We start from the raw sequence: 8,418 nt of genomic DNA, 5'->3' as shown, positions 1-8,418 counted from the left end.
CTATCTATCTATCTATCTATCTATCTATCTATCTATCTATCAGATCTGATAGATAGACCTGCCTCCTAAGAAAGATAGATAGATAAAAAGATAAGAACTCTGGACGGAGGTTCTAACTGTTGCTTCTTGACCTGCATACAGATTTCTCAGGAGGCAGGTAAGGTGGTCTGGTATTCCATCTTTTTAAGAATTTTTCACAGTTTGTTGTGATCTACACAGTCAAAGGCTTTGATGTACTCAATGAAGCAGAAGTAGATGTTTTTCTGGAACTCTCTTGCTTTACTAATGATCCAACAGATATTGGCAAGTTCATCTCTGGGTCCTCTGCATTTTCTAAATCCATCTTGACACCTGGAAGTTCAAAATTCATGTCTATTGAAGCCTGGCTTGGAGAATTTTGAGCATTACTTTGCAAGCGTCTGAGGTGAGTACAATTATGCAGTAGTTTGAACATTCTTTGGCATTCCCTTTCCTTGGGATTGGAATGAAAACTGACCTCTTTCAGTCCTGTGGCCACTTCTGGGTTTTCCAAATTAGCTGGCATACTGAGTACAGTACTTTCACAGCATCATCTTTCAGGATTTGAAATAGCTCCACTGGAGTTCCATCACCTCCACTAGCTTTGTTCATAGTGATGCTTCCTAAGGCCCACTTCACTTCACATTCCAGGATGTCTGGCTCTAGGTGAGTGATCACACCATCATCATTATCTGTGTCATGAAGATCTTTTTTGCATGGTTCTTCTGTGTATTCTTGCCACCTTTTCTTAGTATCTTCTGCCCATACCATTCTGTCCTTCATTGTGCCCATCTTTGCATGGAAAGTTCCCTTGGTATCTCTAACTTTCTTGAAGAGATCTCTAGTCTTTCCCATTCTGTTGTTTTCCTCTAACTCTTTGCATTGATCATGCAGAAGGCTTTCTTATCTCTCCTTGCTATTCTTTGGAATTCTGCATTCAGATGAATATATCTTTCTGTTTCTCCTTTGCCTTTCACTCCTTTTCTTTTCTCAGCTATTTGTAAGGTTTCCTCAAACAACCATTTTGCCTTTTTGCATTTCTTTTTCTTGGGGATGGTCTTGATCACCAACTCCTGTACATTGTCATAGTTCTTCAGGCACTCTGTCTATCAGATCTAATCCCTTGAATCTATTTGTCACTTCCACTATATAATGGTAAGGGATTTGAGTTAGGTCATACCTGAATGGTCTAGTGGTTTTCCTTACTTTCTTCAATTTAAGTCTGAATTTTGCAATAAGGAGCTCATGATCTGACACAGTCAGCTCCTCCTCTTGTTTTGCTGACTGTATAGAGTTTCTCCATCTTTGGCTGCAAAGAATATAATCAATGTGATTTCGGTATTGACCACTTGGTGTTGTTCATGTGTAGTCTTCTCTTGTGTTGTTGGAAGAGGGTGTTTGCAATGACCAGTGTGTTCTCTTGACAAAACTGTTAGCCTTTGTCCTGCTTCATTTAGTACTCCAAGGCCAAACTTGCCTTTTACTCCAAGTATCTCTTGACTTCCTACTTTTGCATTCCAGTCCCCTATAATGAAAAGGACATCTTTTCTGGGTGTTGGTTCTAAAAGGTCTTGTAGGTCTTCATACAACCATTCAACTTTAGCTTCTTCAGTGTTACGGGTCAGGGCATAGACTTGGATTACTGTGATACTGAATGGTTTGCCTTGGAAATGAACAGAGATCATTCTGTCGTTGTTGAGATTGCATCCAAGTACTACATTTCGGACTCTTTTGTTTTCTGTGAGGGCTACTCCATTTCTTCTAAGGGATTCCTGCCCACAGTAGTAGATACAACAGTCATCTGAGTTACATTCACCTATTTAACTCAGGTCCAGTCCCTTTTAGTTCATTGATTCCGAAAATGTCAATGTTCACTCTTGCTATCTCTGTCAAGGCTGTATATTGTCACCCTGCTTATTTAACTTATATGCAGAGTACATCATGCAAAATGTCAGGCAGGATGAAGCACAAGCTGGAATCAGGATTGCCAGGAGAAATATCCATAACCTCAGATATGCAGATAACACCAACCTTATGGCAGAAAGCAAAGAAATACTAAACAGCCTGTTGATGAAAGTGAAAGAGCAGAGTGGAAAAGCTGGCTTAAAACTCAACATTCAAAAAACAAAGATTATGGCATCCAGTCCCATCACTTCATGGCAAATAGATGGGGAAACAGTGGAATGAATGAAATAAATGAAATTAATGAAAACGGTGACACTCTTTATATTTTTGAGCTCCAAAATCACTGCAGATGGTGACTGCAGCCATGAAATTAAAAGATGCTTGCTCCTTGGGAGGAAAGCTATGACCAACCTAGACAGCATATTAGAAAGCAGAGACATTACTTTACCAACAAAGGTCCACCTAGTCAAAGTTTGGTTTTTCCAGTAGTCATGTATGGATGTGAGAGTTGGACTATAAAGAAAGGGGAGTGCTGAAGAATTGATGCTTTTGAACTGTGGTGTTGGAGAAGACTCTTGAGAGTCCGTTGGACTGCAAGGAGATCCAACCAGTCCATCCTATAGGAAATCAGTCCTGAATATTCACTGGAAGGACTGATGATGAAACTGAAACTCCAATACTTTGGCCACCACTTCTTTGATGGGAAGAACTGACTCATTTGAAAAGACCGTGATGCTGGGAAAGATTGAAGGCATGAGAAGAAGAGATGACAGAAGATGAGATGGTTGGATGGCATCACCAACCCAATGGACATGAGTTTGAGTAACTTCTGGGTGTTGGTGATGGACAGGGAGGCCTGGCATGCTTTAATGGTTGCAAAGAGTTGCATGAGGTTGCAAAGAGTCGGACACGACTGAGTGACTGAACTGAACAGATGGACAGAGGTTTGTAACATTGTACAGGAACATGATCAAAACCGTCCCCAAGAAGAACTGCAAAAAGGCAAAATATTTGTCTGAGGAGGCCTTACCAATAGCTGAGAAAAGAAGAGAAGTGAAAGGCAAAGGAGAAAAGGGACAATATATCCATATGAATGCAGAGTTTCAAAGAATAGCAAGGAGAGATAAGAAAGTCTTTCACAGTGGTCATTGCAAAGAAATAGAGGAAAACAATAGAATAGGAAAGACTAGAGATCTCTTCAAAAAATTAGATACCAAAGGAACTTTCCATGCAAAGATGGGCACAATAAAGGACAGAAATGGTATGGACCTAACAGAAGCAGAAGATATTAAGAAGAGGTGGCAAGAATACACAGAAGAACTATACAAAAAAGATCTTCATGACCCAGATAACCACGATAGTGTGACCGCTCACCAAGAGCCAAACATCCTGTAGTGTGAAGTGAAGTGGACCTTAGGAAGCATCACTGCGAACAAAGCTAGTGGAGGTGATGGGATTCCAGTTGAGCTATTTCAAAGCCTTAAAGATGATGCTGTGAAAGTGCTGCACTCAATATACCAGCAAATTTGGAAAACTCAGCAGTGACCACAGGACGGGAAAAGGTCAGTTTTCATTCCAATCCCAAAGAAAGGCAATGGCAAGAATGTTCAAACCATCACACAGTTGCACTCATCTCACATGCTAGTAAAGTAATGTTCAAAATTCTCTAAGCAGTATGTGAATGGAGAACTCCCAGCTGGACTTAGAAAAGGCATGGGAACCAGAGATCAAATTGCCCACATCCATTGGATCATAGAAAAAGCAAGAAAATTCCAGAAAAACATCTGCTTCATTGACTATGCTAAAGCCTTTGACTGTGTGAATCACAACAAACTGGAAAATTCTTAAAGAGATGGGAATACCAGGCCACCTTACCTGCCTCCTGAGAAACCTGTATGCAGGTCAAGAAGCAACAGTTAGAAATGGACATGGAACAATAGACTGCTTCCAAATTGGGAAAGGAGTACATCAAGGCTGTATATTGTCACTCTGCTTATTTAATTTATATGCAGAGTACATCAAGTGAAATGCCAGGCTGCATAAAGCACAAGCTGGAATCAAGACGGCTGGGAGAAATATCCATAACCTCAGATAAGCAGATGACACCACCCTTATGGCAGAAAGCAAAGAGGAACTAAAGAGCATCTTGATGAAAGTGAAAGAGAAGAGTAAAAAAGCTGGCTTAAAACTCAACATTCAAAAAACTAAGATCATGGCATCCAGTCCCATCACTTCATGGCAAGTAAATGGGGAAACAATGGAAATAGTGAGAGGCTATTTTCTTGGGCTCCAAAACCACTGCAGATGGTGACTGCAGCCAGGAAATTAATAGAGAAAAAAACAAGCTTGGAAGAAAAGCTATGACCAACCTAGACAGCAGTGGCCTAGACAGCATATTACAAAGCAGAGTCATTATTTGACGACAAAGGTCCGTCTAGTTAAAGCTATGGTTTTTCCAGTAGTCATGTATGGATGTGAGAGTTGGACCATAATAAAAGCTGAGCACCAAAGAATTGACGCTTTTGAACTGTGGTGTTGGAGAAGACTCTTGAGAGTCTCTTGGACAGCAAGGAGGTCAAACCAGTCCATCCTAAAGGAAATCAGTCCTGAATATTCATTGGAAGGACTGATGCTGAAGCTGAAGCTCCAATACTTTGGCCCCCTGGTGCGAAGAACTGACTCCTTGGAAAAGACCCTGATGATGGGAAAGATTGAAGGCAGGAGAAGAAGGGGACAACAGAGGACTAGATGGTTGGATGGTATCACCAACTCAATAGACATGAGTTTGAGCAAGGTGTAGTCCATGGTGTTGAAAAGAGTTGGACATGATCGAGCGACTGAACTGAAATGATAGAGCTAAACTGTACATTCTTTTTGGATCTCACACTGTTAGAAAGTTTTCCCTCACACAGAAGTTAAGATTTTCTTCCCCGGAACATCCTCCTTTGTTTTTTGTGATATGTCTTAGGGCAGTTCAAAATATGTTTAAGGAAATGTAGCAAGTGTTTGTCCTGAGTGATTTCATTTCTTCCTTGTAAAACCTCATCAATTATGTAGGACTTCTTTAGGTGAGATATATATATATATATATACACACATATATATATATATGACTCAGTGGTAAAGAATTCGCCTGCCAGTGCAGGATACACAGGTTCGGTCCCTGGGTAAGGAAAATCCCCTGGAGAAGGAAATGGCAACCCATTCCAGTATTCTTGCTGGGAAATCCCATGGACAGAGGAGACTGGTGGGTTACAGTCCATGGGCTTGCAAAGAGTCAGACATGATTTAACAAGTAACAACAAGAACAAATATATGTATATTATATAAAATCTTTATTTATAAAAATTTGCCACTGTGTAGTTTAAGATAGATATTCTGCATGTGGCTGTTCAAGTACTGGATATTTACACCGATGATATGTACAGAATGAGTTCTTTCACAATGGGCCTGGTCAGTTCAGTTCAGTTCAGTTCAGTCGCTCAGTCGTGTCTGACTCTTTGCGACCCCATGAATCGCAGCACGCCAGGCCTCCCTGGCCATCACCAACCACCAGAGTTTACTCAAACCCATATCCATTGAGTTCGTGATGCCATCCAGCCATCTCATCCTCTGTCATCCCCTTCTCCTCCTGCCCCCAATCCTTCCCAGCATCAGGGTCTTTTCCAGTGAGTCAACTCTTCGCATGAGGTGGCCAAAATATTGGAGTTTCAGCTTCAGCATCAGTCCTTCCAATGAACACCCAGGACTGATCTCCTTTAGGATGGATTGGTTGGATCTCCTTGCAGTCCAAGGGACTCTCAAGAGTCTTCTCCAACACCACAGTTCAAAAGCATCAATTCTTCGGTGCTCAACTTTCTTCACAGTCCAACTCTCACATCCATACATGACCACTGGGAAAACCATAGCCTTGACCAGATGGACCTTTGTTGGAAAAGTAATGTCTCTGCTTTTTAATATGTTGTCTAGGTTGGTCATAACTCTCCTTCCATGGAGCAAGCATCTTTTAATTTCATGGCTGCAATCACCACCTGCAGTGATTTTGGAGCCCAAAAAAATAAAGTCTGACACTGCTTCCACTGTCTCCCCATCTATTTCCCATGAAGTGATGGGACTGCATGCCATGATCTTAGTTTTCTGAATGTTGACCTTTAAGCCAACTTTTTCACTCTCCTCTTTCACTTTCATCAAGAGGCTTTTTAGTTCCTCTTCACTCTCTGCCATAGAGTGGTGTCATCTGCATATCTGAGGTTATTGATATTTCTCCCAGCAATCTTGATTCCAGCTTGTGCTTCTTCCAGTCCAGCGTTTCTCATTATATACTCTGCATATAAGTTAAATAAGCAGGGTAACAATATACAGCCTTGACATACTCCTTTTTCTATTTGGAACCAGTCTGTTGTTCCATGTCCAGTTCTAACTGTTGCTTCCTGACCTGCATATAGGTTTCTCAAGAGGCAGGTCAGGTGGTCTGCTATTCCCATCTCTTTCAGAATTTTCCACAGTTTGTTGTGATCCACACAAAGGCTTTGGCATAGTCAATAAAGCAGAAATAGATGTTTTTCTGGAACTCTCTTGCTTTTTCGATGATCCAGCGGATGTTGGCAACTTGATTTCTGGTTCCTCTGACTTTTCTAAAACCAGCTTGAACATCTGGAAGTTCACAGTTCACGTATTGCTAAAGCCTGGCTTGGAGAATTTTGAGCATTACTTTACTAGTGTGTGAGATGAGTGCAATTGTGCCGTAGTTTGAACATTCTTTGGGATTGCCTTTCTTAGGGATTGGAATGAAAACTGACCTTTTCCAGTCCTGAGGCCACTGCTGAGTTTTCTAAATTTGCTGGCATATTGAGTGCAGTACTTTCACAGCATCATCTTTAAGGCTTTGAAATAGCTCAACTGGAATTCCACCACCTCCACTAGCTTTGTTTGTAGTGATGCTTTCTAAGGCCCACTTGACTTCACATTCCAGGATGTCTGGCTCTAGGTGAGTGGTCACACCATTGTGGTTATCTGGGTCATGAAGATCTTTTTTGTATAGTTCTTCTGTGTATTCTTGCCACCTCTTCTTAATATCTTCTGCTTCTGTTAGGTCCATACCATTTCTGTCCTTTATTGAACCCATCTTTGCACGAAATGTTCCCTTGGTATCTCTAATTTTCTTGAAGAGATGTCCCATTCTGTTGTTTTGCTCTATGTCTTTGCATTGATCACTGAGGAAGGCTTTCTTATCTCTCCTTACTATTCTTTGGAACTCTGCATTCAAATTGGAATATCTTTCCCTTTCTCCTTTGCTTTTCTCTTCTCTTCTTTTCACAGCTATTTGTAAGGCCTCCTCAGACAACCATTTAGCCTTTTTACATTTCTTTTCTATAGGGATGGTCTTGATCCCTGTCTCCTGTACAATGTTATGAACCTCCGTCCATAGTTCATCAGGCACTCTGTCTATCAGATCTAGTCCCTTAAATCTATTTCTCACTTCCAGTGTATAGTCATAAGGGATTTGATTTAGGTCATACCTGAATGGTCTAGTGGTTTTCCCTACTTTCTTCAATTTAAGTCTGAATATCCCATATTACCATTATTTAAAATTTCTAAAACAATGTCTTTTATTAATTAGTGAATATTAAAGAAGATCTGATAAGTTTGATTTTTCCCTCCATTAAGCCAACCCTAACCCACTCAGAGAAGAACTGTCTTCAGATATCTTTAAGCTTTTAAGCATCTATTTTTATAAATAAATGACAGAGAAAAGCTCTCTAATCAGAGTACCAAGATCTGCAAGGTGTGGCCTGGGGAGGCAGACTCCTCTGATTCAAGTCCCAGTGTCATCACTTGTGCTTCCTGGGAAAGGCCTCCTGCACTCTGGGAGTCTCGGCTTCCTGGGCACAGGCATGCGGATAGTACCTGCCCCTTTGATTTCCCTTGGTAGTCACTGCCCTGCCTTCATCAGATGTTGTAACCTTGCATTTGGTATGTTTCCATCAGCCAATGACTTCTATGGATTCCAACAACTCAAAAGCTCTTGCTTTGATCTGGAATCTCTAACTGACCCCACTGCCAAACCACCATTCTGTAGACCCCTCTGGGCTGACACTGGGTCTGTTCTTCAGTTTCACAGACTGTGGTTAGAGTCAGGCTACCAGATAAAACACAGGATTTTAAAATACATAAATACAGATAATACTCAGATTAAAATACAAAGTCAAAAAACTTTGAACTTTAGGGAATTCCCTGGTGGTCCAGTGGTTAGGACTCCACGCTTCAGCTGCCAAGGGCATGGGTTCACTCCCTGTTTGGCAAACGAAGATCCCACAAACTGCAGAATTTTTTTTAAAATTTCATGCAGACAACAAATAATTGTTTAGTATAAGTATGTCCCAACCTTTGCATGGCAGGCCTTGTTTGGGGGCCATCTCTTGAATCACCGTCAAGTTCGTCTGGCCCATCCCCAACCATGGCCTCACCTTGTCTGGTGCAGGTTGACACCTTTCC

The sequence above is a fragment of the Cervus elaphus genome, chromosome 15 (assembly GCF_910594005.1).
Source record: "Cervus elaphus chromosome 15, mCerEla1.1, whole genome shotgun sequence".
Lineage (NCBI taxonomy): Eukaryota > Metazoa > Chordata > Mammalia > Artiodactyla > Cervidae > Cervus > Cervus elaphus.
Note: the sequence above shows the minus strand (reverse complement) of the source record.